The sequence below is a fragment of the Rhinopithecus bieti genome, unplaced genomic scaffold, assembly GCF_001698545.2.
Source record: "Rhinopithecus bieti isolate Rb0 unplaced genomic scaffold, ASM169854v2 scaffold_16234, whole genome shotgun sequence".
Lineage (NCBI taxonomy): Eukaryota > Metazoa > Chordata > Mammalia > Primates > Cercopithecidae > Rhinopithecus > Rhinopithecus bieti.
The window spans coordinates 1,281,197-1,307,942 of record NW_016808946.1 but is presented as its reverse complement, the minus strand read 5'-3'; the positions used below and the strand labels follow the sequence as shown (position 1 = coordinate 1,307,942).

General features: G+C 52.4%; 1 protein-coding gene across 1 annotated transcript in view; it reads left to right on the top strand.

Annotated features, from left to right (window-relative positions):
• CASZ1 (castor zinc finger 1) overlaps nucleotides 1–26,746 on the top strand; it is a 157,233-nt gene that overhangs the window by 318 nt on the left and 130,169 nt on the right. The gene's annotated exons all lie outside the window — the stretch shown is intronic.

Genomic DNA, 26,746 nt, shown 5'->3' with positions numbered 1-26,746 from the left:
CGATCGGCGGCTGCCACCCAACTCCGGCCGTGCGGAGGCAGGGGGCACGGAGGGCTGGCACCCAGGCGCAGGGCGGCGCGTTGCCCGCCGTGGCCAGGGAAATGCCCGGCGCGCGGCTCCGGGGAGGGGAGGGCTGCTCCTCCTGGGGTCACTTACTCCAACTGAGGGGGCGGCGGGGTAAGGGAGAAGAGAGGGAGGTGCCAGGCGCGAGTGCAGGACTTTGCAAATAGGGTGGGGGCGCCCCCCGCGCTGTGGGCTCCTGAGGGGGGCAGGTGCTCGCCAATACCGGGTAATCACTCCTTCTCCCTACACCCCCACCCCACCCCACCCCCCAGCAGCAGAGGGGTCGTGCGCTCTCCAGGGCAGAGAAGGAGGCAGGGGTGAGGGGTGCCTGGGGTGACTTTGCAAGACTTTGCCCATGGGAAGGGGTGGGTGGGGAACCTCTCCAGGCGGCTCTTCTGCCCGGATACCGGGTGTAGGTGCTGCCCGCAGAGGTAGGCAGTGTTCACTTAGATGCGGGGTGCCAAAGGGTATCCCCGATAGGAAATCGAAGGCAAGATATTTCTTAGATGGGGGAGCGGCGCCCCCCTTTTCATCTGTGCCTGGGAAGTTTATCTTAAGTGCGCTGCTCCAGGCGCGGCAAGTGGCGTTCCTCACTCCCTTCCCCACCCCACCCCCTGCCTCCCAGGGTGAAGGGCTGGCAACACAGGGCACGGGGAACCGGGGCGCCGGCCCAGAGCCGCCCGGCTGTCGGCCGGAGCCCACCCGGGTCCCGGGGAAAGTTCGGGCGAGTTGTTGCCGGCTGTTGTGTGCGCCGGGAGAGAAGTTGCGCCCGGGGACTGGCGGGCTAGCAGCCTGGTGGAGCGGTGCGCTCCGGGGGGGCTTTGCAGCGTGAGAGAGGGTCGGGCGGGGTCTGTTCCCCCAGGGTGGCCTGAGGGTGACCTCGGGGCTCAACAACTGGGGAGAAGGAGCCCTGAATCCAAGGGCACAGGGCTGAAATAGGCACCTGGTGAAGGACAGAGAAAAAAGTAGTTTGTGGGGGCGCAGGGAACACCAAAAGGAGAGAGCCGGTTCCCCGGTCACTTGGGGTCCGGCTTAACGGCAAAGGAGAGCATGGTGACTGACGGAGGAGCGTCGGGGAGCGGGGCTTCAGGGGACGCGCGGGAATGGGGGATCGGGCCAGACCGAGTCAGGGAGCTCCCGGGGCAGGGGGCCGATTCGTGCGCCCGGGGTGAGCCGGCCAGGCGGAGCGGCGGCCGGTTTATTTTTACTCGGTGGCATTTGCAGAATGTGCAGCTGATGGCCGTCGGCCGCCAGGAAGTTTTGCTTTCTGTTCTTTCTCTCTCTTTCCGAAGCCAGCACTGCCGGGAGCTAGCGGGCCGGGCAGCCGGGCCTGGAAGGGGAGGGGGCGGCCGCCGGGGTGGTGAGGTGCGGGCAGAGGCGCACTGGGGCCGCTGGCGGGGGCTGGCCGGGCGCGGGCGGGCGGTTGGTTGCTGGGCCGCTGCGGAGCATTTGGGTGAATGTCTGTCCCCGGCGCTGGAAGCGCCTCCGCGAAGGGAACAGGTGTATGCGCCGTCAATCACGGCTGGAGGGACACTTTGGGGGCGTAGATTAAGATAATAATAATAGATTTTTCTCTAAGGGGTGGGCGCAGATTCTTCTTCTAAGTCATCCCCGACCCGGGTCCGGAGTTGGGGGAGGCCAGTGGAGCGCTGAGGGAGGCAGGGAGCCTCCTTTTCCTCCACACAAGTTCCTCTGCCCCAGCCTCAGCTTGGAAAGCCGGCTCTGGGCGCGGCGAGGACCTCCTTCCAGCCACGCTGGCTACGGTGTGGGTGCGGGTGCGTGCCCATCGGGAAAGCGGCAGTAGCGCCCCTCCTGGGTATGGAGCTCCCCCAAACCTGGATCACTGGGCCACGGGGCGGGGTGTGCGTTTATACCCGAGTGGAGTGTGGGGGCGCGGCCCTCACTGTGCGTGGTTGTCCCGCCAACACCCGGTACGTTCAGGGGGTGGCGAGGGGGTAAAGGCCCTGGTAGTCGCTGGGCAAAGTTAGTAAATTTAGGACGTCTCCGAGCTGGTACAGGCGCGCGGTGAGAGCGCACGAGGGGACTGGAAAGCAGATCGCCGGATAATCTTGTTGTCCCCCCGCCCAACCCACGACGCGCGCGCGTATACACACACACGCGCGCGCACACACATACACACACGCACACACACACGTCGCCGTCCTAAAGGGAGCTGTCCTGGCTGAGCAGGAGCAGCTGCGCCGGGCATGGGGAGGGGGGTAGTTGGTCCCCCGGGGCTGCGCCGGGGCTGCGCTCCACGTGCCCGGAGGGGGCGCTGGGCCGTTCGGCGCCCGAGCGCAAAGCGCCGGGTTTGCGTCCTGGTGGCGATCAGGCGGTGCGTCCCGGGCGGGCGTCGCGACCCGCGCAATCTCCGGCGACCCGCGCCACCTCCCCCGACCCCCAGCCGCTTTTCCACTTCCCAAACTTCGGTTTTTAGGGTGTGCCCCTCGCGGGAGCTCTCGGACCCTCTCCAGGGCAGAGTAGAGAACTTCTCCTTTCCAGGCGGCAGCCACCATCTCTATCCCTAGAGTCCGGCGAATTGGAGAGATCGCCGCCCCCCCAGCCCCCTTCTTGTTAGCCACCTTAGAGGCGGTTAAGGAGAGTTTATGGGGAATATTGTTGAACTTCAGTAATCAGGTTTCCAGCGATCTTATGCCTCCTGTTTAATTTATTAGACTAGTTATTTATTCTGTTGATGATAATCTGTTGCTGGTTTCTATGGAGATGTTAAACTGATCTCTTTCAGAAATCAAACTCCATATGCACTAAAACGTTTAAAGGGGCAGTGCCTTCCTCTTTTATTCCCCTTGCCTTGTTTGTTTGTTTTTTAGACTTTGCACCTTGCCGAGACTTGGAGTCTTGCTCTGAGTCTCGGCGCATTTTATTTCCTTCTTACGAAGGAGAGGAGCCCAGCCCGGGAGCCTTACGCTTTGTGGCAAGTACAGCTTATTATGGCTAGAAGAAAGCGAAGGCTTTGATCTCTAAGTTGCATCATCATTTAAAACAGATCATTTCACCACCACCCCCTTCCCCCCCATCATATAAGAGCAAAATTCTTTCAAGATCAAAGAGTCCAATCTTAAAAAAAAGCTATTGTTTAAAAAAAATAAGAAAGTCAGTTAAATATGAAACTCCCTTATATATCTGCTTCCCTTGTGTTTAAATAATTTTAATAAGAAAAACAAAACTTGTAGCTCAGCTAATTTTTTCACACTTATTAATAGTTTATCTTGCCCCCCACCCCTTTTTAATTTAAAAGAAGTTCAAAGTTAGATTTCTCTGCCTGTGGGGGTTGAGGTATATTTGCTTCTCTTTTAGATCCTGACCATCTGTTTTAGGAAAATTAGCCTCTGGGAAGAGGGGAAAAGGAGTTTTTAGTCAAACTTACTGGAGTGCTTTATTTATTTATTTTTTGGGGAAAATTGTGACCCAAATATTTTAAAGTTCAATTTTGCCTGCTTTTGGGGAGGATATCAATAACCTCTGTCTGGTATGTTAGAGGACATCAACTTTTCTCCTTTTCTCCTCTGCCCAGGTATTTTCTATAGATCTGTGACTGGTTGGGGCAGGGGGTGGGGAGGCGTTGCAGCGGATTAAGAAAGGAAGGCAGGAAAAAATTATCTTGTTTTGTGACACTGAAAAATTGCAAACTGACTCTGACTCAGATATTTATCATGCTGACAGATATGATACAATGCGATTGCATTTCCTAATGATCCTTTGGGACTAAGTTGTAGGTAGAACCATTTAATGCATTTTTAATATTAAAGTAAGGCAGGGGTTCCATTTTCTTGGAGATAGGGGGAGTGGATGCCCTTCCATAGAGATGGTGCTTTCTGAATATACTGCTTTACTTTTTCAACTGGACACCCCCCCCAACCCCACCCCTTCACATTTCCATTTACTTTGTCTGTGTGTTGGGGGGGGGCAGGCACAGAGCATTTGGCTTTCATAAATAAATTTATATCTGGCCAGAAGGTCCAATGCTAAATAAGAGCACACTTAAAAAAAAAAACCCTGACTCCACCTCTGCTATAGGAAATAAAACAGGCAATACTTGAGTTTTGTTGTTTTTTTTTTCCTTCTGCCACCCTGGTTCTCTTTTATATTATTTTATATTGGAGGGGAGTAGGTAGAGTGGTTGTTGCTTCTCAGCTCAGAGGCGAGAGGAACCATTCCTATTATTTCCCTCTTTGCTATATTTTTGAAATTTGTTTGATTTGGATTGCAAACAGAACAGAGGCTTACGAGTAGAAAAGAGCACTGTGGCTTTAAACTCAGGAGTTTGCATATTCTCCTTGTATCTTTCCCCTTTGCTAATTATTGTGTTGTTTTCAGAGCAAATATGTCATATCCATGGCGACCGGGCAGGTTTATTGTCTTTCTGAAGCAATAGCTCACATAAGTAATTAATGACTTTCTTTTTTTTCCTCTGGCTTAGGTTAAACAGATCATTCAAGGAAAGTCATATCTCTCTCTTCTCTCTCTCTCTCTCTCTCTCCCTCTTTCTCTCTCTCTTTTTTTAGCCTAGTGACATAAGAACATGAGTAGAACAAGAAAATACTTTAACCAAGAAGTCAACAGCTTATTTTCCCCCATTTCTTTTCAAAGCTGAAGTGTCAGCTTTCAGACATATGAGGCTGTCATTCTCGCAGCCCTGAGCAGTGCAGTCCACGCCTGGGCTGGAAACCCACTGAAAGGTTGTGTAGCTTGGAAACAAGGGAGGTGTTCACACTGGGGGGAGGAACCTGGAGGAATTTGCTTTTGAGCTTGGGGGGAAGCACTCCAAAATGAGTATTTCTCCTGTATTTAGCAGAATTTAATTAAATTGTTTACAGGAAAGAATTAATGAGTTGGTAGTAATGTGTTCTCCCACCTCCCTTCTTTTTCCCAGTCTAGTTAATTGGAAAGACAAAGTTTTCTTTTGATTCACCTTCAGCTTCCGCTTTCTCCGACCTTTGTCTCAAGTGCTTTTTCCAGGAAAAGTAGCTTTTGGAATCCCCACTAGTTAATATTTCCAGAAGTATAGTGGGGTTTTTGTTTTTGTTTTGCTTTTCCCCTTAGACCTACAACTCAAAGCTGGTTTCTTCTTCTCAGGAATCAACAGCTCTGATGATTGACTAAGACTTGGATTTTTTAACTTTTTTTTTTCTTTTTTTGATGGGAACAGGGCCTTTTCGGATGTAAAATTATATAGACGGCACATCTCCTCTTCTGTATCTCGTGGCAGTATTAGGGAAGGTAGAAGCAATTTTTTTTCTTTTAAAAAATCACCTTTTATGATCTGCCCTTTACAAATGGACCTTTGCTGATAAGAATCCTCATGATGTCCCCCCTAAACTTTAGAATGTGCTAGATGTCCTACTAATGTTCTCCTACTAATGTTCTCCAGGGCTCGCTCGCCCCCTCTCATACACATACATTAAGCACATTTATACTATCCTCTCCCCTTTTAAAATTTCATGCATAGCCAAGGTTTTGTGTGTGTCCTTACAAGGGGGGAACGAGATAAGGAGAGAAGCATTTATGTTGTACTCAGGCACAATCAAAAAGAATATTCCCTCACCATCTGAACGAAGTTCAAAAAGGCCACGGAATGAATCTTTAGGCTTTTGGCATTGAAAATAAAAATATAAAGAAGAGAGATTTATTTGGTATCTTGTTTCCGAAGAGGAGAAGAGAAGGCCGAGCCAGTCTGATGCTGAGACTCCAGCGGAGTTGTAATTGAGCCCGTAACCTCTTGATGTCTATATCAGAAAAACAGACATGAGCAGAGGGAACCGGAGAGAGGCAAACAAGCCTGGTAGAGGAGAGGGAGCTCAGGGGGAGATTCACAGAGAGAGGAGAGAGATTTAATTTATAGACATTTTAAAAACCGTAATTTCATTAGGATCTGTTCTTCCCTTTCTCTGAAGGGCAGCCCGGCAGACCGATAAGGCCGGCCCCTGTGCCCGGGATACGTGGCGTGGTTGGGAGGGTGCAGGCTGGAGGCATCATTGCCAGCGCCCCAGGTTGGTTTCTTCTCTGCCCACTTTCTACTGGCTTTCTTATTTTGAAATTAAAAAGTCCCAGACGGCCAAAAGTCAGCCGTGGTTCTGGCTGCCTGGTGATCTCTCCTCTGGGTGCCACGCCGCTCTGCGAGTGGGTCTGTCTCCTGCCTGGGCGGTGGCATCAGCATGGCTCCCTTCGGTTGCAGGGCTGCCTTGGGTGCCAGCAGCAGGAGGCCACTGGGGGAGGGGGGCACCCCCACCTTGGCCCCCCTCAAGTTCACCAAGTTAAGTTGCTGCGGCTCTGAGGCCACAGCTTGGGGAGAAAAAGCTAAAGCCTGTCGTAAATTCTGCAAAAATTAATCAAGCGTTTAAGAGCTGCACGTTAACAAGGTTTTGCAGGCAAGCTGGGCCCTTCTCCTGTTCCCCCTGTTCAAAGTCCGGCAGAGTGAGGGGTGGCCTGGATAGTGTGAAGGGAAGGGGGAGTTTTTTTTTTTTTTTCTTCATTGGAATAATTGAGGACAACCAGGGAGAAGGAAGAAGAGAGATGGGTTTATTGAATAGAAATTCTCAAGTGCCCTTCTTCCATATTGTTGGAATTTTTTTCCCTTTTGGTCTGGATTTGTCCTATGTGTCTTTGGTGGAAAACACACGTAGAGAAAGAGAGTGAAGGTGGGGGGGGAGAGAGAGAGAGAGAAAGAGAGAGAGAGGAGAGAGAGAGAGAGACAGGGACGCGTCGCTCCTTCGGAACTCATTATCATTCTTAATAAGTCTTAAGGAATAAGGAAGCGCATTGAGTGTAAATGCTGGGTAATCCTAACACTTCTCAAGGTGAGAGGAGTCTTGAGGACACAGAGAAAAGAGCCAGCAGAGGAGGGGGTGGCGGGGGGCACAGGCCCTGGGGAAGTGGCAGGCCCAAGGTTTGGGAGGCTCAGCAGGAGGCCTGGAGGCTGGGATGGGGGGACCCCAAGATGTCTCAGGTGGAATGGGTTGTCTGAGATGACACATCTCAAAGATAGGGGGCCTTGCTCAGGGCAAGGAGCCGAGGTGATGGGAACAGCCCTGCCTTGGGTGGGGGGTGTGGGCAGGGACCACAGGGTTTTTGCTTTCTCCTGGGTGTCATGTCCTCAAACAGCTTGGCTCCTGTCCCCTGGCCTCAAGTCCCTGGAGAAGACCCACGTAGGGGTAGGGTTAGAGAAGGCTTGTCCCACCCCAGGCTTCCCCTTGCTGTCCCCTTGGGCTCCCCCGAAGTGGCCGCTCTGGGAAGCAGGAGGGACAGCTCTGGACACTAGGTGGCTAATAGGATCTGTAAGGTTCTCCAGAGCTGCAGCGGCTGCTGGCTTCCCCTCCGTCCCCGCTGGTGGGCTCCGCTGTGCGATGCCTCTGCTGGCTGGGCAGGCAGCCCTGGCTCACAGGAGGGAGGGCGCTGGCCCAGGGCATGGCACAGCTCCCAGGCCAGCCCTCCTAGTGACCAGCTTCCAGGCAAAGCGAGGATGAGGCCAGGGCAGCTCCCGGGTGAGGAGGCAGCGATCAGGGATGCTTGCTGCCAGGACGACTGGAGTCCTGCCTGTGGTCTCCGCCCGCTCCATCCTTGGCCACCTGGGTGTGAGGCACTGCTGAGCCCGGGTTGGGGGGTCTCTGGGCTGTGCTTCTTCCCTTCTTTTGAGTCCATGTGCCCCCTTTGAGAATCCTCTTAATAAAAAAAATCTCATAAGCATAAATATTGCTTATACTTTGAGGGGTTTTGCAGGTCTTATAAGCCCAGTCTAAGGACTCTCTAGGGCCCCCTGCTCTGGTGGGCTTCTTTCCAATTCTCCAGGATGAGGCAGGGGGGCAGGAGAGAGGAGGCAAGTGGTCCCCACCACCACTCCCACCTGCCTGCCTCTGTACTGGGAGAGGAGAGTGCTGTCAAACTGTCACCCAGGGGACCCCATAGGTGGATGGGGGCTAGCACTCAGGTTGCTCTGTGAAGAACCCCACCTGCTCAGGTAGCGATGCCCCACGCCAGGCCAAAGGCAGCTCTCCCAGTTTCCCAGTTCCCCTATCCATGGTAATGGATGCATCCCCTTAATGGCAGAGCTCTTGGGCATGCATAAGGGGATGTTCTGGATAAGAACATGCCCATATCCAGCTGATGATTCTAGGATGTTTGAGCAAGGGTCTTAGCCAAGGTCATGTTCCAGCCTTGGATAGTTTGCTCTGTGGAGAAACGTCTGCATGGAGAATAGCACGATTCAGGTTGGACTTATCACAGTGTAAAAAAAAAAATTTTTTTAAACTCTGTGTTTCTTTTGGAAAATAACTTCTGGGGAGCTTTTAAAGGGGATGTGTGGGAGTCAGAGGTGAAGGCTGGTGCCTGAGCCGTGGGAAGCCTGAGGGGAGAGCCCGGGGGGGATGGGTTAATGGCGGGTGGATTCTGCTTTTCTGTTGTTTAAGAGCAGTAATGGCCAAATTGCATGCCCTGCGTGTGCCTTGCTGATGAGATTTACCGAAAGGAAGCCTCGCTGCCTCTTTTCTGCTGGTCTCTGGGTGGGTGAGCGTGTGTGTGTGCGCGCGCGTGTGTGTGTGTGATCGTGCGCGTGTGTAAATGAGAAGAAGGGGTGGGGGAATGAGCTCTGCCAGGCTGGCACCCTTCCCCAGCACTAATTGCTGGCAGAGTACCCATGAGGGCTGTGCCAGCGTCTCCAGCTCCGCCCGCCCCCCTCGCCCCCAGGGAGCTCAGCTGTGCAGCTCGCTATGTGAGGGCCATTTCCGGGCCCACTCGTCCCCACAGCTCCTTCGGGAACTTCGGGAAAATCTGATCCTTGGGGAGGCCATGGGTCAGGCCCCAGAATCTCTGGCTGGGGTTTAGGGGACAGGGTGAGACACGGGTGGCCCCAAGCTCCACTCAGGTCTAACTGTACACTCCCCTACCCTTCTGCGAGCCCCACACTTAAGGTCTTGTGAGGCGTGGCCTGATAGGCTATGCGTCTGGGGACCCTGTTCTAGTTCTGGCTCTGCAGTAAATCACTGTGTGGCCTTAGGTGAGTCATTTTACCTTTCTGGGCCTCAGTTTCCTCTCTTGTCAAATGGCCTCTGACCCTACCACCCTCAGAGTGTTGTCCTAATGGTTGGCCGGACTCTTAGCTATGAAAGTCCCTTGAAAGTAATTAAACGTAATGAAGAATTCATCATGGTTGGCATCGCCAAGCGCAAAGTGTCCCCAAGGTCAGGGGAGCCAGTTTTTATGTCATATGGTATCAGTCTCAAAGGGGACCCCTGTGGATTCCATTCCAGAAAGCCATGGACCTGGGTGTCGCGGGTGGTGCTGGGGTTACATTTTTGTATCAGGTTGTAGGTTGGTTCTGTTATCATTGGAAACTTGGGGCTGAATTTGGGGGCTGCCTTTCAGGCAGAATGAGGGATCACATTCAGGTTATGGGGTGTGCTTTGCTGTTTTGTGCCTCTGGAGCCAACAGGTTCATTTGAGGAGCTGTATATAGTGTAGATGGTGCATTCTGGAGCGAGTTAGCTGGGGATCAAAATCATGTGACATTCCGTCAGTGACTTAACTGGCCTGTGCCTCATCTGTGAAATGGGCATAACTGTACCTACCTCACGGGGCTGATGTGAGAGTTACATGAGCTAAGACATATGAAATGTTAGGACCAAATGTCTGTGTGTGTTACAGACCCATGCCGGAGAGGACACAGAAGCACTTGCGGCTTATCAGGGATTGCTGTGGAGAGGGGAACCGGGAGAGCTTGCTCTCTGTCTGTCTGGAGCTGGGCCCCTATGCCACGCGCAGGGTGACGTGGTATTGCATAGAAATTCTGCGTTTTGTCTTTTACCTCTCTGGCCTGCCTGGGGTCCTCCTGGTATTTTTGCTGCTGGGTCCGGAGGGGATGAGAATGAAGACGCTGCCCACATGTGAAGTCAGTCCCTCCAGCGGGGCAGGGGCCGTTGTTCTCTTTTTCCCACACTGGCCAGACCAAGCGTTCCTGGAGCTCGGGGGGGTGAGGCGGGTCATGATGGGAGCTGTTTGGGACAGAAGGCCAAGGTGGGGGGTAGGGTGAGGGCAGATCCTGGAAACTGGCCCAAGGCGCCGGTGGCCTCTGCCTGTGTGAGCTGAATTCTGGGTGTTGGCGATCCCAGAGTCGTGCCCATGAAGGTGCCTTGCAGATGGAGGCTGTGTGGCTGGCAGAGGGACCAGTGCGTGGGATCAGGAGCCAGGCTGAGCTGAAGGCGAATTATGTTTCCCCCACTTGGACAGATTCATTCCTCGAATCCTTTGTTTCTGCATCTGTAAAATGGGACTTGGAATTCCCGCCACATGAACCATGAGGATTAGATGAGAGGATCCCAGCTGACATTTGCTGAGGTTCCACTTTGAGCTTTATTTCACGGAACACACACAGCCAGTGAGCAACACATAGCAGGGGCACAGGATGAGGATGAAGCAGCCAGCGTGGGCTGAGCCTCAGTTGGTCTTGGCCTGAACTAATCATGGAGGCTCGGGGCTTAGCCAAGGGGCAGAGGACCACGGTTGTCCCTTTAGCCCCTGACATGGATGGAGCTGAGGTTTCCCACCTGGCCCAGGGGTGAGTGCTGCCCCGGCCTGGGTAGAGGGCCAGGAGACAGGCGGGGCAGAGCCAGGAGAAGAGGCAGAGGTGGGGTGGAGGCAGTGACCTAAGGAAGCAAGGGCATGAGGCCGTGAAGTGGGGGGCACTGGAGGGGCGAGGGGCACTTATGGAAGATGAGGTGTATGAAACTCCATCGGCCTCTCCCATTTCACTGTGCTATGCCAAAACACTCCGGTTCTTGTTTCACTATCTGAGATCTGGGAGCAGGTTAATTTCCATGACGAACTCCAGGCCACGTGCTTGGAGGATTTATCTAATTAAACGGATGCTTTTTTCTAAGAAAGAAATGAAGAAAGGGAGGGAGGGAAGGAAAGAGAAAGGAAAGGAAAGAAGGAAGAAAGGAAGGAAAAAGATGAGAAGGAAGGAAAGAAAGGAGAAGGATAAGGAAAAGAGAAAGAAAGGGAAAGAATGAGAGGGAGGGAGGAAAAGAAGGAAAGAAGGAAGGGAGGGAGGAAGGAAGGAAAGAAGGAAGGAAGGAAGAAAAAGAAAGAGAGAGAAGGAAAGGAAGGAAGAGAGAGAAAGAAGGAGAGAGAGGGAGGAAGGAAGGGGGGAGGAGGAGGGAAGGAAGGAAGGAAGGAAGGAGGGAAGGAGGAAGGAAGGAAGAAGGAAGAAGGAAGGAAGGAAGGAAGGAAGGGAAAGAAAGGCAAGAAGGCAGGCAGGCAGAGAAGTTGGAGGCTGACTGGTAATTTTTGAAAGGCCATGAAGGAGTGGAGGAGAGGGCCTACCGACTGAGGTGGGGCTCCTCCTGGCAGGTCATGCTCCTGTCTTTAGATGCTTTATTTCCAAAATAGCTCTTGGGGCTGGGTGCAGTGGTTCACACTTGTACTACCAGCACTTTGGGAGACCAAGGCGTGTGGATCACTTGAGGTCAGGAGTTCGAGACCAACCTGGCCAACATGGTAAAACCCCATCTCTACTGAAAATACAAAAAAATTAGCCAGGTGTGGTGGTGGGCGCCTGTAGTCTCAGCTACTCAGGAGGCTGAGGTAGGAGAATTATTTGAACCTGGATGGCGGAGGTTGCAGTGAACTGAGATCACGCCACTGCACTTCAGCCTGGGCAACAGAGCGAGACTCACTCTCAAAAAAAAAAAAAAAAAAAAAAAAAAAAAAAAAAAAAAAGCTCTTGGGCTAAGAGGTAGGGAGATAGCTGGAGGGTGTGGGGTCTGTACCATCTCATACAGTAGCCATTAGCCCACATGGCAATTTAAATTACATTTAAAATTTGGTTCTTCTGTGAAGGAGGCACATTTCAGCTGCCCCATAGCCACATGCGGCTAGAGCTCCTGCACTGGGCAGCTCAGACAGTTCATTTCCATCATTGTAGGAAGTTCTGTTGGAAGCTTCCCTCCGAGGGATGCTTCCCTCAAGCTTGGGTTAAATGGAGGAGCCCCCATGGGACAGTGATAGAGATGGAGAGCAGGGGCACACCCAGCTGTCGTGAGGGCTCCCGAGGCCAAGACCTCTGTGGTGCCAGGACATCTTCTCTTTTGATTCTGCCACAGGTTTCCTCTCTCCCAGGGCAGGGCGAGATGGCCGGTCCAAAGTGAGGCAGAACGGGGTTTAAGCCCTTCTTTTCCCACTTAGGACCTTTATGACCTTGGGCCTGGGTCTTACCTCTCTGTTCCTGTGGAATTGGGCAGACAGTCAGCAGTGCCGCCTCGCTTGGTTCTTGTGGTCATTAACGGAGGTGGCGTGGAAAGCACTTGGAAGTGTGAGGGCACAGGGTGAGCACTTGAAAAATGGGGACCACCATTACTATCTTGATGATTATAATTGTAAATTTTTTTTTTTTTTGAGACAGAGTCTTGCTTTTTCACCCAGGCTGGAGTGCAGTGGCACGATCTAGGCTTTTTGCAACCTCCACCTCCCAGGTTCAAGCAGTTCTCCTGCCTCAGCCTCCCGAGTAGCTGGGATCACAGGTGTGCGTCACCACGCCAGGCTAATTTTATATTTTTAGTAGAGACGGGGTTTCACCATGTTGGTCAGGCTGGTCTCGAACTCCCAAAGCACTAGGCCTCCCAATGCACTAGGATTACAGGTGTGAGCCACCACAACCGGCCGATATTATTTTCATAAAGATTATTGAAGAGTGTTTGGGCCTGCGGAGTTCTTCAGGACGCTCTCCGAGCAAATGTGGATTTATCCATAGTCGACCCTTTCCAGATTTAGTTTCAGTGACCCCCACCCCCCATATCCTTTCCTTCTGGAGACCTGATTTGGATTTCTTCTTTCCATCCCTCCTTTCTTTGGGCAAAAGGAAGACTTGGAACTGCCCTGGAATGAACTCTTCCAGGCCCTTCCTCTTGGGAGGTAGAGCCTCTGTCTCTCCCAGCACATATAAGTGTGCCCATGTGCACACGTACACACACACGCGCGCACACGCACACACACACACACTTCTCCACCGGCCTAGCCGTTAAAAATAAATAAGTAAAACCCAAAGTATTACAGCAGGGGTGAGCAGATGTGGCCCTGGCAGGGTGGCTGGGTTGTCTGGAGGCGGGGGTGGCCAGTGGTCCCGGGAGGGCTGTGTGCGTTGATTCCCGGACATTGCCCAGCGCCCTGTGTGCTAATGTGAAGCTGAAAAGTCCCCTGCATTGTGCCGGCTCCTTTCCCCGTGAAAAGGCAATTGAGTCAGTGAGTTCCAAATGGATTGGAGCTGACAGTAAATGAGAATTTGGCAGTGGGTAGAAAACAAGCTTCCCCCACCCTCCACCCAACACACACTCCCTCATCCCTCCCTCAACTCCCGGTGCTTGTTTGGTTTTGAGAGGGATTTTGCAAAGAATTATGATTTCTTTTTGCACATATCAAACATTATCAGCAGGGGTTGTGCCCCAGCCTGCCCCCCTCCCAGGGATGGCCCAGCCCCCTCCCCCAGGTGACCAGGCCCACTCCCCTTGCCGCCTCGGTGGCTCTGCCAGCGATCCCGAACGAGTTAAGGGCTGAATCAACTCTAGACCCAGCTGTACATTTTACTCTGGGTTCCTGAATGAAGTGATGTGCTGTGCTCAGCACGATTGGAGACTGTCTGTCCCGGGTGACCCACCCGGCCCCCACCCTGCTGGACTCCACCAGCTTTTATGGGACCTACTGCTGGGTCCCAGGACCTTGTCCCTGGCAGCTGGGGAGCCGGTGGCTCATGCTGTGGGGGTTTTGTCTGGTGTCCTCCCCATGTCCAGCCTGCTCTTAGAGACCTATTTTAATTTTAAAAGAAAGAGTACACCATTTTAAGTTGGTCTTATCCCTGATTTGTAAGGAAGGCTTGCAGGGTTGAGGGTTCATGGATGCCAAGGGCCCTGCCGCCATCATTCTGCATTCCACGGTGTCCACACCAGTACATTAGTCAGTAGATACTTACTAGTACCAGGCCCTCTCGCCAATGGCCCCGTGTCCCTAGACCTCCCCACTTAATTATTCCCAGGAGCTGCAGGGAGGGAAATGCCGCTTCCTTGCAGATACCCCTCCAGGCATGCTCCTCATTTGTGACATAGCAACTCTTTAGCCTGACCAGCCTGTCTCCATAGAGGGGTAGCGTCTGTCCTATTCCTGTAGGGCAAGAGGCACGGAGATGCCCTTGTTTTGGCAGAATTACAAGCTGCTCCTGGGGGGTGTCTGTGCCCCCACTGTCTAGGGAGGCCCCTCAGGGGCCTCTTTCTGGAAAAGGCTGGTGGAGTCTGCTTGTTTTGGGAGCTATGCTGGGAGGATAGTGGTAAAGTCCTCGGCTCAAATCCCTAGTCTCTCCTTATTGGGACTCTGACTTTGGAATATTGTGGACTCTTCTGAGCCTCAGCTTTCTCACTTGTAAAAGAGGGTTCATGATAGCACCTATCCCATGGGGTTGCTGTGAGGATTAAATGAAATGACACTGGAAAGGCACCTGGCACGTGGTGACAAGGGGTAGCTATTGTTGCTACTAGTACTGTCTCCACTCCACCCTCCCCATCTGTCATCATGAAGGCAGTAAGGCAGAGGGCTCCCTGTGTTTGAGCTCCAGAGACCCCCAAGGCCAGGCTGAAGCCCCAGCCCAGAGGCTGTGGCCACCACAAGTCTGTTGCAGCATGTTTGCCAATAGCAAGGCAAACGTGTCCGCCCAGTACAGAGCCCTCGAGGGAGCAGGGAAAGGCTTGCAATGCCCAGGGCTGAGCTGTTAAGACGTTCAGGTGGCAGTCCCTGGGCTGTGGCCTGGACTGCCTGCCCGGGGAGGAGCTGACTCCCAAGCACTGGTGCCATCTTGGTTCTCCTTGGCCTCTCCTCGCAGACAGGAGTGTGGCCCTTGCCCTCCTCCGGGAGCAGGTGGCCTTTGCAGCCTGGCACCTGTTCCCAGAGGGTGGCTGCCAAGAAGGCACAAACCCAGGGATCTCCCTGCGTGTACTCCAAGTCATTGCACGAGGCCTGTGTGCTGCCTGGAGGAGCTGGCCTGGGCCTGTGCTAGTGGAGAAGGTCGGAGGAGGAGCTTCTCTCCTCCAAGAGGCCCCTCCTCGCCCTTCAGGCGAGTCACAGGAGAGCGGGGGCCAGCATCCTGAGGTCTGTGTGCTGGGGGTTTGTTGGGGTGGGGCGAGTAGGGGAAGGGAGAGACGGGTGAAGGATGTGAATGAAATTGGAGAGGGGGTGCAGGAGAAGGGTCTTGCCTCTGTCCTTAAGGGGCAGCAAGGAAGCTGAGTTGATTTTACATTTTCATTTTATTAAAAGAGAAAGGAAACAGACATTTACTGAGGGCCGACTGTGTGTCAGATGCTGCGCTGTGACTTTCTGTGGGATTGAAAGATACAAGGCAAGCAGTGGTTCGAGTCCCATCGTACCTGGCAGGAAACGAGGCTCTGAGAAGTTCAGTCACTTGCCTGAGTTCACCCAGCTCGTTAATGGAGAGCTAGGGTTCCAACGCTGGTTGATCTGACTCTGAAATGCACGCTTTTCCCTATGCACTGGAAAAATAGAACCATATTTTAAACAGCTTTTGAAAATAGATCAAAGGGAAAAAAAATGCACCCCTAACTTAACCATCATGAGACGACGTTGTTTAGTATCTGGTGTATTTCTGTCTAGTGTTTTTCCCCCGTTTGGTGACTGTATTTATTTATTAAACATGTATTTTACATAACTATAACCATAAAAGAATATGGTTTTGGTTGAGACTTTGGACGAGGTAGGAGGGTCTCCTGAGTTGGGACCACCAGGGAGGGATTGATTCTTGACAAAATGGAAACCTGGTTTTGGCTCCGAGCCATCTTTTCGGTAATGAGGTGCCCGAAACTGCACTGGAGAAGGCAAACTGGGTGAATGGAGAGGCAGGCGAGACCCTAGGGTTCTCTCCTGGGTAGCTTTTGCTCAGTTAAGTGGTAGAATTTTCCTTTTAACTCACTTCCTTCTTGCTTTTGACAAATGGGAATATTTGTGCCATTTTCCCGAATGACCTCCTCTCCTTGGGGTAATGAGAAAATGAAAGTCTTTGCTAAGTGCTTTGAGATATTCAGATATAAAAACGGAGAGCAGAGCGTCGTCGTGGGCCTTTTGCTGCCAGGGCGCTTTATGAGGAGGAAGTGCAGTTTGTGTGGAGTGAAGGTCACCGTGAGGGTGAGGGTTCTTGCTGGAACCCGTGTCTCTCTGGGCACAAGGGCCAGGGCACTCGTGGCCCGGCTCAGGGTGGGTGGGGTGTTGGTGGAGCCTCTGCCCATCTTCCAGGTACACATTCCCAGGCCAGATCCCCAAGGGCCAGGTGATCGGGGTCACGCAGGCAAAGCCCCCACCTTGGCTGGAATCTTGCCGATAAATGATTCAATTCCGAGAGAGGTCTCCCCTTCTGACTTCATAGGATCTGCCCAGGAATATCACAACGGAATAAATAAGGTGTCACCTGTACAAATTATCATCCCAAGGATGGTTTCGAAACACGGAAAAATGTTTATTATATGAGTGAAAAAATATACCAAATGCCAAGTGTTGTGAATGCTGCGAGAGAAACTATATAAAAATCCAAATGCTTCTGTAGAAGGCTTGAAAGGTGATCCTCCAAAATGAAAATTATAGTGTTAGGGTGGTGGGACTACGGTGATTTGTTTTTTATTTCACAACATTTTATTTAAATTCCCCCCCTATGATTAAAAACCAACAAAGCCAACGTGTCGGCCCGGCAGGGAGCTCTGGCAAGGGGGAGGGGGCGGGGCAGCGCCAGGCGAGAGGGCGCCTGCACCCACGGCCCCCGCAGGGCGCTGAGCTCACCGGCTGTGCCAGCCACAGAAACCTATGAGATCTCGAGAAGCTGAGGCGTATCGGTGACTCAGCCTTCGTGTTGTGCTGTGCAACAATAGCTTTTGTCCTTTACCCAAAACCCTAGGCCAGTGTACTAAAAAAAAAAAAAATTATAAAATTATGAGATAGTTTGTACTTTCCTCACCAGCCGGTGCCAGCTTCGGGTGCTTTATTTATTCAAGGTGGGGAGGCAGGGAAGACGGGGTGGGGCTGGGGGGGAGACAGAAAGGAAAAGAAAAACAAGGTAAGACTCGGACAAGGCCCAAGAAATGTTTGAACCAACAAACTCGCTTTTGTTTCACCAGTGGGAAGGAAAAAATAAACGTGAACCAAAGAAAACTCCCTACGTTTAGCACGTGGAGGTGATTCCTTCGCTTCTTGCGGGGGTCTTGGCCTGTTGTTTACAGGCCAGGAGAACTATTCGTGATGCCTACCTCTGGGGTAGGATGTAATGGGAGGTGGGATGCAGGGCCCAGGGAGAAGGGGCTGCAGCCAGCGGCCAGGCTGGGAGCAGAGACCTCCAGGCAGGTCCCTGGTGTTCTGGGCAGTCACGCCCAACTGTCAACACTCTTTGCTTGTACTTCCACTGGGGTTTAAGAAGATTCTTCCCTCCCAGCGACCCAGAAGCGGCTCTCTGCCAGGGGGACTTGGAATTTCACGTGGATCAGGAGCAAGGACGCGTTTGCCTTGGAACACTTTGGATGGGAGCTCTCTCCTCCTCGTGTCCACTGGAATACATTTTAGGAATCAGATTCAGGAAGAAAGACCGGGAGAGGGGAGTTGGGAATGGGTGCGTGTGAGATCGTGTGTTGTTTTGTGTGTGTGAGATTGTGTTCGGGTGTAAATCGTTTTGCATATGATTGTGTCTGAGACTGTGTGAGTGACTGTGTTTGAGACTGTGATTGTGAAACTGCATGTGAGATTGTGTGATTCTGTATGAGATTGTATGAGGATGTGTGTGATTGTGTGTAAGATTGTGTGAGATTGTAAGAGTGATTGTGTATGAGATTGTTTTTGAGGTTGTGTGAGATGGAGTGTGAGATTGTGTGTGGTTGTGTGGGAGTGTGTGCTTGTGTGTGACATTTTGTGTGGGGTTGTGTGAGACTGTGAGATTTTTGTGGGAGATGCTGTGTGAGATTGATTGTGTGTGAGGATTGTGTTGATTGTGGTTGTGGTGAGAGTGGTCTGATTGTGTGTGAGTCTGTAAGTATAGTGTGAGAGTTCTTTGGTGTGCTGAGATTGCTGCTTTGCGTGAGATTTTGCTGCTGAAAATTGTGATTGTGGATTGGTTGTGAGATGGGTGTGGACTGTGAGATTGCTGTGCTTAGGTGTGGATTTGTGGTGAAAATTGTATGATTATGTGGAGATTGTAAGAGTGGAGGTGTATATGCAGCTGTGCGAGATTGTGTATGCGACTGTGTGCTGAGGATTGTATGTGGCCTGTGACATAGTGTGAAATGGTGTGGAGATTGTGTGTGCCTGTGTGTGAGATTTGTTGTGAAATTGTGTGATTGTGTGAGATCGTGAGTGATTGTATATAAGAGTGTGTGTGAGATTGTGTGTGGCTGTGAGATTGTGTGAGTGGCTGTATATAAGATTTGTGTGAGTTTATGTGGATTGTGTGAGTGGGTGTGTATGGGATTGTGTGTGATTATAACGTGGTATGTGGTTTTGCGTGTGATTTTATATGAGATGGTATATGTGAGATTGTGTGTGAGATGGTGTGTGGTTGTGTGTGAAAAAGAGTGTAAGTGGTTGTGTATGAGATTATGTTTGTGTGTGTGGTTGTGTTTTTGTGTGTCGCTTCTTTCCCCCTGGTTGTAGTAGCTGGGCAGAGTAAAATTAACGGGGTCTTCCATCTGTTTTTCGCGTATCACTTGGTCGCCTGCCAGGCCTGCCCTGAGTGAGACTGTGCTGTGGCCGAATCCAGGGCTGAATGACGATTCTTCCTTCTGCATGAGATCAGAGGATTTTGTGGGAATGATGCGGTGGTTTGACCAGTAAGAGAAAGGATGAAGGGTAAAGTCACAGAGGTCAGAGGTGGCCTGGCCCAGGACTCGGACACCCCTCTCCATGGTCCTCATAGGGGTCCCAACCCTGTGGTCTTTGTCCTGTCCTCAGAAACAGATTCCCAGCTGAGCTTCTGAGGCTCGGGTGGGCTCAGAGGCACCTGCGTGATCGTTCCATCATCATGACCCTTGCTGTGAAGAAGGCAGCCCACAGGTTATTGTCCTGGTTTACAGGTGGGGAAACTGAGGCCCAGAGGGAGGTTGCTTGGCGCCGCAGGCCCTACAGCTAGTCAGTGACGGATCTGGAACTAGGACCCAGTCTTTGAGCCATTTGGAAACATGATCATCTTTCCCACCGGCTCAGGGTGAGGCTGGCCAGTTCCAGACGTGGAATGGTGCTTCCTCTAGTTGCGGGAAGTAAAGGGACCCTCCTGGGGGATCAGATGGTGGGGCTGTGTTTAAGGGTGACTGGTTTTAGGGACTGCCTCTGTTGAAGAAAGAGCACTGGATGGTGAGAAGGTGAGGTGGTTCTAGCCCCATCTCCATCACTGGCAGGCAGCCACCTCCCAAAATGAGCGAGAGGGCTGGCCCCCACGGAGCTGTCACCCCTTCCCACTTCAGGATGGCTGGAGCTTCTTGCCACTGTCTGGAGTCCGCAGCTGTGCCATGCAGCCAACCCTCTCCCACAACCTGTCAAACCAGAGATGCCAGTTTCCCCAGGACTCCCAGGAGGTCCCGCCCCTAGCTGGTACCAGGGAGAGCCTTTGCAGGCTCGGTGGGCAGTGCCCCCAACCCATGCCCCATGCACCTGCTTATTGATCACTACGTGTCTGGATGTGTCTCGTGTCAGAGCCCTCTGGTGTGAACTTGCTGAGTACTGAGAGGCTGAGACATGAGACAATTACAAGCAGGGGAGAGAAGTGGTACCCTGTGACAAGAGGCAGCTGTGGAGAAAGGGGCAGGCTCCATGCCCGGGGTGAGCGCCATCTGGGCAGGAGGCCTGGCTTCCAGCTGTGGGGGCTTGGGAAGGGCAGAGCCTGGGAGGAATGATTTTGAAGCCACTACTATGGAGATTAAGGGGATGAGAATGTAAATCTCAAGTAAAAAGGTAATTGAATGTAATAGCAAACACTGCTCGCTCTATGTTAATTTTAGCTCTTCCCCTGGATACAAGACGCTGTATTAGTGTTTTATTACCATTTTGTTTGCACTAATAAAATAGTAAAATTTATTTCAAGGAAGTTGAAGGATGGTTTTACAATGCAAATTTGAAGAAATTGGACTTTTCATTTATGCCTCTGCTATTTTAAACCCTGACGGGTGTAAATTAGCTACAGGGACCGAGCAGACCCCACTGATGGGGACTTGGGAGGCGGGAGCCCTGGCAGAGGTTCCAGACGAGCTCAGGGCAGAAAGCAGACAGTATCACACGGAGAGGCTGGAGCGGGAGGGTACTTGGGGGCCTGATTGGGTGGGACAGGGCGATGGTTGAGAGTGTGTCAGGCACGAACGAGTCTGGGTGTAGGAGGGCGTGTCACACACAGAGCTGGCAGAGAGAGACACGTGGCCACAGACCTCAGGGCTTCATCTTTCCTCTCGGCCCTTTGGCCTCCTTCTTGTCCTGACATCGGGCCTCTGTTAACCTGGTGAACCCCTAAGGGTAACTGAGCAACCCTACCCTCTGTGCCTAGAGAGGGCAAGTCGACCAACCGCTCTGCTCCCATTCACACCCATCCCCTTGAAAGGGGCTGAAGATTGAAGAGATCCTCGGAGCATGGAGGAGAGACCTTGAGCCAAAAAGGAACCAGGGAAAAAGACCTAGGCCAGAAACCAGCCCAGCTGAGGTCTCACCTTCTCCTTCTCCCTTCCAACCCAGGCATCCCGGAGAAACGGGGGCAGGACTTTCTCAATCCCCCGGCATGCCTTCCTATTGAGCCCAGGGGTCCCAGACAGTGTCGTGTCCATGAATCCAAAAGCTAGAGGACTGAATTTTTAAAAGAAAAAAAAAAATCAAGTCATCTGAATCTGAGGGAACTGGATGATGGTTACAGGTAGGCGGAGAAGGGAGCGAAAGGGGTGATAGGAGAGTTTCATTTTGAGTTTTGGGTGAAGAATTCAGGTTGGATCTTGTTTTATCCAAACCGGTTTGTTTATCTCTGAAAAATTATCGGCAGCAATGGCCCAAAGCGATGTACTGGGGGCCCGGCTTCCAAAGGGTAGGGAACCGAACAAGTGTTCTAATGTCTGGCGGAGTCCGCCGTGTGTATTGCCCAGGGTTTTCTGGCCGACTGCCTGGTGCGGGGGAAATGGTGAGCCGGTGTCGCCAGTTTCCAGCCCCAACCCTAGGTCTGGTGAGGTTTTCTCGGTGTGTTCTGTCTCCCTTGTTTGGGTGTTGTGTGCGTGTTTAATGCAAAGATTCAAACTGTTGATTCTGGCAGGGCCAGAGTGGAGAGACTGGAGGAGTCTGGAAGAGAAGCTGGAACAGAGATGCTTGCAGGAGACCCGTGGGGATTCATTCTCTTGTCTATAAGACCACGGGAGCTCTGAGTGTCAGGACTGTGCTTGTGGGTTGCAGGGAACTTGGCGCTGGGACAGAGGAGGGAGGGCTCAGGCTTCCAGCCTCTCCTGGTGGTTCCTCTAGGCCTATAGGGTCACATCTGGGGAAGAGAGGGGTCTGCGTTGACTCAGGCGGTTGGAGATACCCAAGGGTGAGGCTGGTCTCCAGTGGCAGAGCCAGCGCTCTGTGTGGTTATTAATGGAGCAAAAAAATTCTCCATCTGGGTCTCCTGGCGATCCTTTTGGATCGGGGGACTGTGGATGGGATTTCTTGGGATCACGGGGCTAAAAGAATGGGCAGAAGGCAAAGGACTCCAAACCCAGCTCCGCAACAGGCCAGGAACTCCTTCTTTTCCTCTGTAGACTACACAGGAGGCCCTGGTGGTGGATTTTTTCCAAATCTCTAATCTCAGGGACAGAGAGGGAGGCCCTGAACTTGGCCCCAGCCAAGGCCAGGGCAGATTTGACAGTGTGCTGCTGAAAGCAGAGTTGAGAACATTTAAAAGTGGCGCTTGTTTAGGTTTCGAAATGGTTCCGATTCTCCGAGAGTCAGGAGATGTACTGTGTGTACCCAAGGATTTAGCGACGGTGTCAGGTCGGGGGTTACACTCCGGGTGGATTTCCAACCAAAACTCTAATTACATCCCTAAGCAGACAGAAATGGGAAAAGAGGATTAGTGCAGCGCCCCTCGTGGGCCTGGCGGTGGAGGACCCCAGGAGCACCTGGCCTCTGTGCAGGCACCTGCCCACTCTCTCAGGTCCCACCTCTGTGCTGGGGTCCGAGCTAAGGAGGTTTGCCCCGCACCACCCCAGGAAGCTGCTAGGACCTTCAGACACTTCTTTATCTACTCGCCTGCTCTGAACTCTCCCCAACCCATCTCTGGAGAGGTGAGGCCCCTCTGAGCGACGACAGGGCTGCTCCCACCCTGTGGCCTCTTCTCAACACAAGTCAGCCCCAGCCCAGACTAGAAGGAAGCTCCATTTTGAGTGATTTGGCTTTCTTTTTGACATAGGATGTGTGTGTGTGAGCTGGGGACAGGGTAACTCGCAAGCACACACACAGACTGCTGTCCGGTCTGACCACAGCAGGCCCTGGAAGCCTTGTCCTGCTTGGTTTGGGGGAGCCTGTTGCCTGGTCCGTGCGTGCCCTCAGCCAAGTATCCCAAGAAGCTAGAAGGCCAAGGCCTTCTGCCCGAAAGACGCTGACCCTTCCTGTCACCATGTTCAGCCCCCAGGGTGTGTGAGACCCCTGAGGATTCGGAACCCCCGCTCGCCTGTTTCCTTCCCGGGTCCCACTGTCCTGCACCTGTCAGCTGTCTCACTGACTGTCTGGCTTGGCTGCCACCCATCCGATCCCTCCCAGGCCAGCTCCACCCCGCCCCTCCCCAGCCCACACTGCCTCCCTTCCTGTCTCTGCCCACGTCTGTCTCTACCTGCCCGTTGCCGGCACACCTGAAGATCCGAGGCTGCCTAACGGAGTGTGGGGATGGTTCAGGGTGTTTACCAGACAGCTGGGATAAGGTATTAAATCCTGCTGCTGTCTTCCCAGGGCCAGGTTCCTCAGATGGTTTTCCAAATCCCTAATCTCAGTGCCCACATCCCTGCCCAGCCTATGTTTGATGGGAGCTTTCCTTTCTGATTGAAGCTGTACCCAGCAGGATCTGTCGTGGGCTTGGGTCTGGGTTCCCACCGGTGCTCGATGACACGGGCATCCAGCCCCTTCCTCTCTGTGGTCCTTCCTTCCTCCCCCCTTCCTTTCCTTGGGAATCTTAGTGAGTGGGGGCCAGGATTCTGACACCAGGTGTTCTAGAGCCTTCAGGAGTCCCCATCCTCCACCATGTGGTCATGAGGCCACCTGCTGTAATGGCAGGGGGAGGTCCCAGATTGGGCTTTAAGTCAGAAGCGAGGGTAAGGAGGTGGGAGGGAGCAGGCCAGGAGCAGCCCTTGCTGAGCCCGCCTATACAGCTCTTCATGCTCAAAGTAAAAGTGACCAATGTGGGATTCTGCCCTGGGAGAGAGTCTGTAAAGCAAACCTGTTCCTTTACAGTGTCTCTGCATTAGCTTAGGAGATGACAGCTTTAGGGAGGAGGCATGTGCCTGTCTGGCACTCAGGTGGACACCCTGCCCTTGCTCAACTGGCCAAGCTTCTGGGGTCACAGGAGAGCCCGCGTGCTCCCCAGTGAACAGGGACTTGGAGACACCCAGCGGCATCCATTCTTCACATGTGGCAGAGGCAGCTTCCTGGGGTCTTCCCTGTGGTAGAATATCCGGGGATGTGTCTACCCTTTCCAGGATGGCAGGACTAGGCCGAGAGCAGGGACACCCTGCTCCTGATCCTCAGCCCCCCACCAGAAACAAGGCTGAAAGAGGCCAGTCTGCTTCTTCCCCTGAAGCCGGGAAGTTTCTATGGGGGAAGGAGCAGAACTCTAGACCAATGGGGGCATGTGGCCAATGGTGGCAGCCTGGGTCTAGCCCTCTGGGGGTGCCTGGGACTGATGGATGTGTTCTTTCTCCCAGCTGCGATGTGGCCTGGGCAGACCCTTCTAATTTCAGTTTCTCTCTCCCTAGCTCCAGACTGCCTCTTCTTTCTCCCTCCCGTGCCCCTTCTCCTCCTTCTTCCAGGCAACCAGAGGTGTCTTAGGTTTCACAATAGCCCAAGCCTCCCTCTCCAGGTCTCCTCACGTTGTTCCTGCAGGCTCCCCCTGGGTGTCACATGGCTCCACCCTCTCACTGTTGCCTTGGCAGTCAGTGCCACTCCCGGTTTGTCTCTCTGTCCTTTGCTGAGATCAGGGCACAGACAGGAGTGGGGAGGTCCCTGGCGGACACCCAAGAGGGGCTCGTCAGCAGCAAACTGGGCTGGGATGGGACAAGGGACAACAGCGGCCAACTTCACGCCGGGTCCTCAGCCGGCATCCTCAGCATCAAGGCTTGAAGCGGGTTCCAGGGGTAGTCCTGGGTACCAGCATCCCCAGTTTTATTTCAGGAGTGTTCTTTTTCTCATATGTGTTGGGCAAAGATCAAGAAGTGGAATAGAAAATAAGGGGACAGAGAAAATCTGGAGGGTGATGGTTGGGCTGGCAAGGAGGAGGAGGAAGAGGAGGAGGAGGAGGAAGAGGAGGAGGAGGAGGAGAGAGGTGAAATTAATTCGTTAGAAAAACTTGTTTACTGGCTTTGCTTAGGCGCCTCCATTTTAAAAGTCTACGTTTACAATAAGTCGTTAATTAAAATACAAAATTAAGCAACAGCTATGTTTTTTTTTCCCTTACACTTTAATTGCATGATTTTTTGTGATGTAATTTCTGGAAACACCCAGCGTACCTCACAGGGCTGATTGTTTGATAAACTAGAAGCACCTGAAACCAACCCCAAAAAATAAATATATAAATCCAAGGGAAACTGAAGGTAGATTGGAAATGACACAGAACTGCAGACAGCGGGGAACCAAAATCCATAATCACAATAATAATAAAAAAAAAAACTTCTAAGTAAGTACATTTATCCTGCTGCCCCCCCCCCCGCCCCCCCACCTCCCCAACCTGCCTGGAACCAGAACAATCTGTGCCTCTCAGGGGAAAAACAAGCTGCCATAGTAGCCAGACCAAGTGGGGCGGTTGCTGCCTGTCCCGCACCCCCAGGTTGGTGCTATGGAGAAAAAGCAGGCGCAACTAGGAACTTTCCCTGCCTCCATTTCTAGCTGGGCTCAGTACTTGCTGGGGCTTCTGCCTTCATCACTGACCTTACAGGAGAACTGTCTTTGTCCCCCTTGTTCTGAACCTAGATGCAATCCCAGGAGGAGATGCTTGGGAGCACTGACTGCCCCTCCTGGGAAAAGCACATCTCTCCTTGCACGTGCCATGGCAGACAGCGGGACCCAGGCTTGGGTTGCTGGCCCAGTGTTCCTCGTTATCCTGAGAGCACTGGCTCTTCTGGAAGGGAGTGGGAAAGGGTGATCCGAGGTAAAAGAGGCGTGGGTTGACTTTGCAGATGGCCCCCTGGCCTGTTGCCTTCTTTAAGGTGTAGACCTAGATGATGATTGCAAAACTGCAGAGAAACCTGTCAGGAACTGACTGGGGGTGGGGCTAGGAGGAAGCTGGGTCCCACTGGTGGCCTGGCTGCAGGAAAATTGCAGGCCCAGCATCATCTGTGGGCTCGGGACTCCTAGGTGCAGGGCATCTGGGCAGTGGGAGCATGCAGGACAGAGGGGGCCTATGACAGCACTGCTGGCTCCTTTCACCACCCCGCAGCCAGGGGCCCAGTTGGCTGGCACCCCAGCAACCCCTTCCGTACACTCTGCTCCTGGGAAAAAAGGAATTACCTCCTTTTAGGTATTTTAAAAAATCTATTTTTTCTCCTTGATTGTAAGTTATGCTCGCGGTGCATTGAAAAATACAAAAAAAGTATAAAGAAAATAATTTAGGCCAGGTTCAATGGCTCACACCTGTACTCCCAGCACTTTGGGAGGCTGAAGCAGACAGATCACTTGAGCTCAGGAGTTCAAGAAACTCCTGGGTGACATGGCGAAACCCCTTCTCAGCAAAAAATACAGAAATTAGGTGGGCATGATGGTACACATCTATAGTCTCAGCTACTTGGGAGGCTGAGGTAGGAGGATGGCTTGAGCCCAGGAGGTGGAGGCTGCAGTGCGCAGAGATCGTGCCATCGCACTCCAGCCTGAGTGACAGAGCCCAGCCCTGTCTCAAAAAAAAAAAAAGAAAAGAAAAGAAAAAAAGAAAAAAGAGAAGAGAGAGAAAAGAAAATAATTTAAAAATGTGTTTGTGAGTTAGGGAGACAGAGATACCTGGTTGTAATCCCTGGTTTTGCCACCCAGCAGTATGACCTTGAGTAAGTTACTCAATGTTTCCAAACCTCAGTTTCCTCATCTGTCAAGTGGGAATACTGAGAGCATAGATCTTTCAGGCTGGTCCTTGATTTAGTGTAATGATCCATATATAAAATACTTAGCACTGAGCCTGGCACGTAGCACCCTTAAATATTATTTCTGGCCAGGTGCGGTGGCTCACTCCTGTAATCCCAGCACTTTGGGAGGCCAAGGTGGGCAGATCACCTGAGGTCAGGAGTTTGAGATCAGCCTGGCCAACATGGCAAAACCCCGTCTCTACTAAAAATACAAAAATTAGCTGTGTGTTGTGGCATGTGCCTGTAATTGCAGCTACTCGGGAGGCTGAGGCAGGAGAATCGCTTGAACCCGGGAGGCAGAGGTTGCAGTGAGCCGAGATCACACGACTGCACTCTAGCCT